This window comes from Cryptotermes secundus, unplaced genomic scaffold, assembly GCF_002891405.2.
Source record: "Cryptotermes secundus unplaced genomic scaffold, Csec_1.0 scaffold862, whole genome shotgun sequence".
NCBI classification, from domain to species: domain Eukaryota; kingdom Metazoa; phylum Arthropoda; class Insecta; order Blattodea; family Kalotermitidae; genus Cryptotermes; species Cryptotermes secundus.
In genome coordinates this window covers 46,180-56,157 of record NW_019735568.1, presented here as the reverse complement: position 1 = coordinate 56,157, position 9,978 = coordinate 46,180, and the positions used below count along the sequence as shown (strand labels likewise).

The window sequence follows — 9,978 nt, the reverse complement described above, 5'->3', positions numbered from 1 at the left end:
CAAAGCTTAATCACTACGAATCGTTAGGCCAACAGATTAATTAGTTAGTATCAAACATGAAATTAATATAGACAGTTATATGGAAGATTATTTATTTGGTATGTTTCTACAACCCTTTGTTGGGCCTTGGCCTTCTTTTAAGTTTCTTGAGCTTATAGACAGTTGGTTTGGGCACGCGGTAGCGTAGTTTGTTAAGGCACTATGCTACTAGCCGCAAGGTCGAGGGTTCAAGTCCCGATGAGGTCATTGGATTTTTTCAATTGACCTAATCCTTCCAGCCGCACTATGGCCCTGGGGTCGACTCAGCCTCTAACAGAAATGAGTACCAGGAATTAATTAAATAATTTTCCTGGGGAGTAAAGCACGGCCGGCGCGTAAGGCTGACAACCTTACCGCCATCTTTGAGCCGATTGTCTTGAAAATGTGGGACCGTCAACGTCTCACAACCCTATGGGCCTTCACGGCCTGTTACAGGGATAGCTTTACTCTTTTTTATACACAGTCGGTAGGATTCCTTGGACGGTGGATTAGCCCGTCGCAAGGTCTCTACCTACACACAGAACAACACACGGATTAAACGCACACAATGCAGATATCCATGCCTTGAGTTGAATTCGAACCCACGATCCCAGCGTTCGAGCGAGCGAAGACAATTCATGTCTCCAACCGCTTGGCCACTGTGATCGGATTTTTTTAAATGAACATTACTTCCGTAAAACTATCAAATCTTACATAAAGTTTATGTGTTGGTATCCCTGTCTCGAAAGTAAGGCATATTAGTCAATGTTAGATTATATATAGTCTGTTTACGGCAATTTGTGTTACCTGTCGCGTAATACTATATTTTGATGTGTGCAATGTTAGTATTGTTAAGTTAATGTGCGCTTTGATTAGATGCCATGTTACATGCATGCCCAGTTATAACTTGTCTGATACATAGTTTATTAGCTGGAAATGTGGGAGTGCCAAGTTTTGTGCTGTATGACCATATATAGTGTTTCGAGGACATCGTTCACACGACATAATAGGAGTTGGGCTCATAGCTTTCTAGAAGAGAGAATGTAGTTGTTATCACATTCATGAAGATACCTTTTCATAGTTCTGTAAGGTTTTAAGTCTTAAAGAGGTTAATTTGTGACACGTGGAGTACCACAGATCATGTGCGTTTAACAAATTGTCGAGCTTTACAAACCCAAACAAATAAGATTTGTGGCAGGTGATAACACAAATATATATAATTAATAAGATACAAATAAGCATACAGGGCCTAGAAACAGTGTTTCATATGTGGGGACAAGTTTGCAGCTTGATAGTGACTTCTTTCTTTGTAAGGAGTGATAAACTTGGGATGTGTATATATTAACACATTTGTGGTACCATAACGAATTTTACCATATTTTGCAGGCAGTTACACTACAAAAATAAAAGGACAATTTATATTATGTTTTATTATTATACAGCATATACAGACCACACTGAAAAGGACAGTTTTCTGTAGACTTCTGAAAATGTGCCAGAAGTAAGCAGAAAAGACAGTTCTGCAGTTGTTGCAGAAGTCCTATGACTGATGCATCTGCCATGTTTCCTCCTCCATAGACCATGCCATGACCTTTTCCTAGAATTCCTATTAAATGACAAGTGAGGTGATTACGGTTGGGTCTGACAACAGTGAAAGCTTTTCTTTGGATTATGGTTAATTATTGTACCATTCTTACATTAGTATAGCAGTATTATCAATGATCAAGGCACAGAAGAGGGAACAAACATCATACAAAGTAAACACCTAATTCCTAGAGGATCAAAAGGGAGTCTTTTCATTATTGCATTGTACCACTGATGTTCAGTTTATTGGCATGGTTTATCATTAATTTTGCAGCATTATCATTTTATTGTGTGCAGAGAAGATACAAAATAGGGTCATAATTGAAGTTTATCCAGCTGTTCTTGGTGACAGCACAACGTGGTGCAAATGAAATTATCAAAATATTAACATTTTCAACTCTGAACATCTTTGGTAGTTGACAGCCTGATGTAAGGAAACTTCCTTCTCCGCTGAGAGTTCAGATAAAATGATTATGTATCAAGGAGACGTACAGACTGTTAAAAAGTGAACAGAAAAGAAGGTGGCATTGCTTTTGAAGACTGAGGAATATTAGATAAAACCATGTTACCTCTCAGTGCTTGAGGATTTAAGTACATTTAAATATTTTAAGGATAGAGGAAATGGGACTTTAAATTCACAAAAAGTAAGATATATTAAAACAAGATGTTCGGGGAAGAACTACTCACCTGTTTTCCTTTGATATGACATTGACCACATAGAAAACAGTGCCTTGTTGCTGTCGGAATATGTTTACTGAGCCTTTGCCTAGCAGCAATAGGGAGCTATACAGACAGACATATGGACTTTTCTTTGATAAGGCATGGACTTCATAGAAGAAGTTCTTCTAACAGTTTTTCTATTGTTGCTATTTTTCATGCCGTGGTTACCCTTTTACTTTGCTGTTGCCTAGCAACATACACATACAGACACACAAACTGGTGGGAGGCATTTATGAAGTATGCCATTCACATGGGCCCAGCCCAGTTGCAATTATATACATACCAAGTTTCATAAAGACTGGTTTAGGCATTCAAAAGTTGATGGGGGGGGATTCACAGACCTACAGACAGCATAGTGATCTCATAAGACTAGTTTTATTATTTTTTTTTTCAAAATAAGAAAATAATACAGAATTCAATAATATGAAGCATAAATAAATATTATCACACTGGGAGCTCTGTATAAGCAGTAAATGAAAATGAAGGACAGTGATGCACTCAGAACTGCAAAGAACTCATCTGTAAAATATGTGTATTCAAACTTGGGAAACTATTCCACTCTTGTTATGCATTTTTATGACATATCCTCATAATTGTTCTGTTTTAGACATCAACATGGCATCTCTAGAACAGGCACTTGAGCAAAATTTGCCAAAGGTAACACAAAGAGTGGAACAGCAGCTGGATGCTGAGCTTGATAGGCTGGACAGGTTAGATCAGATGACTTAGAAGAGCTCAGGGAACAGCGGCTGAGGAAATTGAAGAAACAAGCACAACAGCAATGGGAGTGGCAAGTCTTGGTGAGAAACTTGTGGCAGCATTATGCTACTACCATTCCATATTCTGCGAGTACATATTCTCAGCAGAAGGTTGGGAGGTAGAGAAAGTGTTCTTTTTCTATTTTTATCCCCATCATTCATTTCGTCTTTCTTTGCTTTCTCTCTAATAATAGTAACTGACTTCAGGGTCAAGTTAACTTCACAATAAATGTAATCATAGGACACAGTATGTGAAAACGATAAGGTTACATGAGTTCTAAGAGTATTCCAGACCATATGTCTCAGCTAAGACTGTAGACACCGTCCATAATCTGTGCTTAGTGATACTATGAGAAGTGTGATCTCTTTGTTTCTAGGGTCATGAAGAATATACCGAAATTCTTGAAGAGAAGGAGATTTTTGAAGTTACAAAGAAGTCGAAAAATGTTGTTTGCCAGTTTTATAAAAAAATTCACTTTGATGTAGGATGAATGTATGAATGAATGAATGAATGAATGTATGTATGTATGTATGTATGTATGTATAAGGGGTGGCCCTTCTCGGCCCTTGCACCCAGACTTACGGTGGTCTATTGTGCTTCCCCTTTTGATTATCCCCTCAGCAATCCTGCGCTTCGAATGAAGCACAGGATTTTGTATGTGGGGATGTCGAAATAGTCACTTGGTTCCATAAAGTATTGACCCGAGAGACGTAATCTTAAATAAGCTAAGGCCTCACATTCGCACAGGATATGTGTGGGGCTGTTTCATTTTCTTCTTGACACCTCTCAAAAGTGGGACTATCACTTAGTCCCAGTTTGAAGAGGTGTCCTTTAAGGTGACAGTGTCCTGCAAGTAGTCCCACCACCCACTGTAGCTGGTTCCTGTGTAACTTCAACAGTTCCTTCACTCTTTTAGCTGAGGGTCCTCGTATGAATCCCTTAGTCCAGTCAAGGATCCCCAGTATTCCTTGTGTTTCATATTTGTCCAGTCCCTGATTGCCTTTCTGGGGACTCCTATAGAGATGCCACAGGCTGGTTCAGGTCCTATGAATGGATGTTCATCTCCAGTCTTAGCTAATTAATCTGCTGTTTCGTTTCCAGCAATACCCTCATGCCCCGGCACCCATATCAGTTGGACCCTGTTATGTTTGGTCAGTTCCATGACGGTTTGGTGGCAATCCCAGACCAATTTTGAGTTGATCTGGAGTTTGTCAAGTGCTTTAAGTGCAGCTTGGCTGTCAGATAAAATGTAGATGTTCCTCTTTCTATAGTTCGTATCTAAATTCTCCATAATACATGCCTTAATGGCATGTACTTCTGCCTGGAATACTGTTATGTACTGGCCAAGGCAGAAACTAAGTTTCTGCCTTGTGCCATAGCAGTACACACCAGCTCCAGTGCCCTTATTTATCTTGGAACCATCTGTATACCAATCAGTCCCCTTTTCTATCGGGCTGAAACCCGTCTTACCATTCACTTCTGTCAGGAAATCTGACTGAAGGGTTTTTCATATACATGTCTCAGTATCATTTTGTCAGACCCCATTTGTAATATATATATATATATATATATATTAGCAATCAGAATTAAATACATTCTTTAAGCTAATTTGCTAATTTAAACACCGTCCTCATGTTCTTATTGTATCGTGATGAGGGCTCCTCCAATGAGAGATCCTCTTCAACCATCAAGTTGATCTGCTGGCCATAATTTCTTTAACCTTCTTCGTTCNTAGCAGTACACACCAGCTCCAGTGCCCTTATTTATCTTGGAACCATCTGTATACCAATCAGTCCCCTTTTCTATCGGGCTGAAACCCGTCTTACCATTCACTTCTGTCAGGAAATCTGACTGAAGGGTTTTTCATATACATGTCTCAGTATCATTTTGTCAGACCCCATTTGTAATATATATATATATATATATTAGCAATCAGAATTAAATACATTCTTTAAGCTAATTTGCTAATTTAAACACCGTCCTCATGTTCTTATTGTATCGTGATGAGGGCTCCTCCAATGAGAGATCCTCTTCAACCATCAAGTTGATCTGCTGGCCATAATTTCTTTAACCTTCTTCGTTCTTGTTCCAGTAGGGGCTGCAGTAATGTATTACTATGGTGTCCTAGTTAATCATGATGTTTTATGCTTTTTTCTTGGATGACTTCTTCGATGAATGGTACATTGAGATCGTCATGTAGGGTCTGATTTGTCACATACCAAGGTGCATTTGTGATCATCCGCAGTATTTTGGACTGCCTTCGTTGCATTATGGCCATGTTCAGTTTACTGGCACATCCCCATAATTCAATTCCATAGGTCCAAATAGGCTTTATGATTGTCTTGTAAAGAAGTATCTTACTATCTAGCAATGTGCTAGATTTACTTCTAATGATCCAATGTATGTCTTTTACTCTTAGGTCTACTTGTTTTCTTTTTTTAGCTATATGCTGCTTCCAAGTAAGCCTGGAATCCAAGTGGAGTCCAAGATACTTTACTGTTGATTGTGGAATTACAGTATTATTTTTGTGTATGGCTGGGTACTGCTCTTTTCTCATTGTGAAGGTGACCTGTATAGATTTGGTTTCATTAATGTGGATTCGCCACTCTTTTAGCCAAATTTCTAATTGGTCTAGATGACTTTGTAGTCTTTGCGAGGCAGTTACTGGATCATCATGGCTGGCAAGAATGACCGTGTCATCAGCAAATGTCCCTGTTATAGTGTAAGTAGTCGTTGGGAGATCTGTTGTGAATAGCACGTATACTATCTGGCCTAAAACGCTTCCTTGTGGGACTCCAGATTGGATGGTGAAGTTGCTGGATACCTCCTCATTAACTCGTGTTCGGAATTCTCGGTCAGACAGATATGACTTGAGTATTCTAAAGTATTTTATAGGGAGCACATTTTTGATCTTGAATAGGACATTTGTAATATGGGTTCTTTTTCAATGTCCTGAGTTATGTATGCATGGCCGAAACCATAAGATGTAGGTTTCCATTGATCACTGCACTGGAGACAGTAGATTCCTGCCCTGGCCTCTGCCTCCAACTGTAGATGTAGTGGGGGGAGTCCGAGGAGTATCTCCAGGGCAGCTGTTGGAGACGTTAAAATTGCTCATGTGATACCCAAGCAAGCCAGCCTTTGCAGTTTGCTAAGTTCTGCCTTGCTTGTCTTGAGTTTAACTCTGGGCCAGCATGCCGTATGTATGTAGGTTGTAACGAAAGTCACGAGCAACTTTTTTTTTGCATGCATCCTGTGAACAGCAGATGAAAGAGAGTACGGTGGTAGGTGGAACCAGCTGTTGTGTTAACCTTGAGTGTCTTGTGACATCAATAGCCTGCATCACATGACCAGTATCACTCGTAACAAAATGGCCGACAATGATATGTCGTTTCGCCAGCATGCTGTCATCGAATTTCTTGTGAAAGAGGAAATCCCTGCTGCAAAAATTCACCAGAGACTTCAGCGTGCTTATGGAAGTGTGTGCATGGGTGCGAGCAGTGTTTGAAGATGGGTGAAACATTTTAAAGATGGGAACACCAGCATCAAAGATGAGCCTCGGCACGTTTGGCCTCGAAGAGCCTCAACTGAATGCAACGAGGAAAGAGTGGATGAGATCATTGAAGATGACAGGTGTGTGACTGTGGGCACAATAGCCCTAAATCTTGGAATAGGGCACAGTGCAGTACAGGAGATGATTGAAAGCTTGGGCTATACGAAAGTTTGTGCTCGTTGGGTCCCGTGGTTATTGACCAAAGACCACAAAGGTCAGTGAAAGCCATCACCTCAGAACTGCTGCAGAGATATTGACATGAAGGCGATGATTTTTTGCTCTGTATTGTGACAGGTGATGAAAGCTAGTTTCACCATTTCGAGCCTGAAATGAAACGCCAGAATATGGAATGGCACCATTTGCATTCTCCATCAGAAAATAAGGCAAAGACAGTGCCATCAGCTGCGAAGGTGATGGGCACATTCTTCTGGGATGCAGAGGGGTTTATTCTGCCCGAATTCCTGGAACCTGGGCAAACCATCAATTCTGCTCGTTATGTCCAGACACTGTACAAGCTCCATCGTGCATTGTGCGATAAATGTCTGGGACGAAACATCATCATCCTGCATGACAACGCTTGCTGCCATGCCGCTCGCAGTTGCAAAGATGGGATGGGAAGTTCTTCCACACCCCTCCTATAGCCCTGAAACTCCCAGAACGCTGGGATAAATGTGTACAAAGAAGTGGTGATTATGTGGAAAAATAAAGAATGGTCTGTAGATCAAGGTGGTGTATTTGGTTTGTCAATAATAAATCATGTTACTTTACAAAAAATTGTTGCTCATGACTTTCAGTATGACCGTCGTAATTATGGGTCTTACAACTGCAGTATATATCCAATGCACACGTGCAGCTGCAGTCCCCAAGTTTTAGCAGACATACTTCTGCATGTCCAAAAAGCATTATAGGCTTTATTGATGACCTTGTCCAGCTGCTTTTTCCATGTCAGTCCCTTGTCTAATACTAGACCAAGGTACTTGACATCGCTGGAGAGCTGGACCGTCTTATTGAAGAGGGTCGGTTCCTTAAGACCCTTTATATTTCTTTTCCTGGTAAACGGTATAATTAGCATCTTATTAGGATTGATGGAAAGGCTTGTTCTTTCACACCATAGTTGGACCGTGTACAGAGCTGTTTGAAGACGCTCTGATACTGTCGAAAGGAATTTTCCACTTATGAGGATTGCTATGTCGTCAGCATAGCCTACTGTATAATACCCATCATCATTAAGTCCCCACAGGAGATTGTCAACAACCAGGCTTCACAGCAGAGGCAAGAGAACATCCCCCCTGCAGACACCCCCTAGATGCGGACGCCCCCAGGATCTCTCCTGATTGTGTGGCAGCTATGGTTCTGCTTTCCAGCATAGCATTGATCCACCTGCATATTGCAGGCTCTAGTTGATGTAGGATAGTAGGCCATCATTTAAAAATCCTTTGTACATCCCACTCACAAGCCAAGTTTTGCAAGATTGATGTGGAGCGAAGCCCATTTCTCACATGTAAGTAAACAATATTTTTACTTGGAAGGAAACGGTTGTCTGAATTATCTGATATGTAAACTCTATTTACTCATGTAATGGGAGCTGGGATAACGCAGTCAGTATAGCAGCTGGCTACAGGCAGGATGACCAAGGGGTCTGAGTTCGCGTGCCAGCAGGGTCAAGAATTTTCTCCACATCGTCCAGACTGGCTCTTGGGCACACTCTGCCTCCTATCCAATAAGTACCAAGGGTTCTTTCTCTGGGGGTAATGCGGCTGGGTCATGAATTGGACCACTTACCTCCAACCAGTGCAGAGGTCAAGAAAACGTGGATCTATACATTCACTCCCCCATACGTCTTCATGACATAATGCTTAATTAGTTATGTGCAGGGACAACTTTACTTACTTCACACACGTAATTGTCTGATTGGATTTATGGGCAAGCAATTAACCTTTAAGAGACGAAGTACGCCGTATGGGACTTTTAAAGTGTAGTTGTTGTGGCCGAAGTGTGCCATATGGGACATGTAGTCCATGCGTGTGCACAGTGTTTTGAGAAACTAATATTAAGATAGAGATCTTTGTTTTACATTCTTTTTTGGCATCAGCTTGATAAGTAAACAGGCTTTACTCCTGTATCATCAAACTTAATCTAGCCTTTGTGTGGTACGCCTGGAAACACCCAAAAATGCAGAGTCCAACGTCGCATTTTATGCACTTTGTGCGCATATTTCTCCTCTTTCCACGTGAAGAGCACGCACGACAGCTCAGTCTCGTGGTTGAGGCAGTTGGCCAGTGATGTCGATTGGCTTCCTGTAATCGACATATTGTAGATGACAAGAGCAGGAGTTCAACCTATGGGCTGTTGTGGGCGAGGTGGACCCCCTGCAGTATGTTCCAGCATATTTCGCACAAGGACGAGACGAAAGTCTCGATGTGACAATTTCACATCACAGCATGACAACATAATGAAACTGTTCAGAATCATACTGTCTGAAAACCACCCTCCCTTTGAATTTGACAATTATTTGATCAACAGACAAATGTTCAGAAGGATTATAATATTTTTGATATGCGTCATTTAGAGTATCGAAGATGGTCCGAATTTTCCATAGTCAGTCATAATTGTCAGCATTCCTCTCAATTTCTGTATTGTTATCTGCAAAATGAATGAAACGAAGAATGTGAAGTAAATGATCGCGTTTCATTGTGTTGCTATAGAAAGGCGGTCAAAAGTGCTCAGCAGTTGAACAGTAGTACTTTAGTCTGTCCCTTATATTATGTCCCATTTAGATGATGATTCCTAGAAACAGAAACATCTCGGAGTCAGTTACATCAGGGCGCGGAGTAGGACTGTCTTCAAGTCTGTCTAGGTCCTGGTGATAATATCTGTTAATCTCTTCGACCAGCAGCTGGATAATTCCTGCGAAGTAAAGCATGAACATGCAGGGTGGGGCAGAATCCTTATTTATGTGTGGAGCTTCATTGAGGTTTATCCCCACTGCTCCACTGGAAAAATTATTCATACCCCTCCTGTCATGTGGTGGTCCCCAGGTTGTCGACGAAGATAATGATTCTTCGTCGACTTCACTTTCGGAGCTTCCATCGTGACCACTGTCAAAATAATCTGTACCACAGTCTGAATCTGTATCACACAACTGCCTTCAGATGTAACGTCCCAAGAATGTATGCTACTAGGAACCGGCAACGTCTGTAATCTGAGAATATGATTCAGCATATGCAAATCTAAACTTCCCTCCCTCTAAATGGTAAACCAGGAGCCAACATTTATACTGCTGAAACATATTGTGCATGAGGTAAAAACAGAATTGTAGGCAAGCGCTCAAAAAAAAAAAAAAA

The 9,978-nt window shown here is 41.0% G+C and overlaps 1 pseudogene; it reads left to right on the top strand.

The window, feature by feature from the left end:
• Positions 1 to 765: 765 nt before the first annotated feature.
• Positions 766 to 9,978, top strand: part of LOC111869642 — a 10,237-nt pseudogene continuing 1,024 nt past the window's right edge.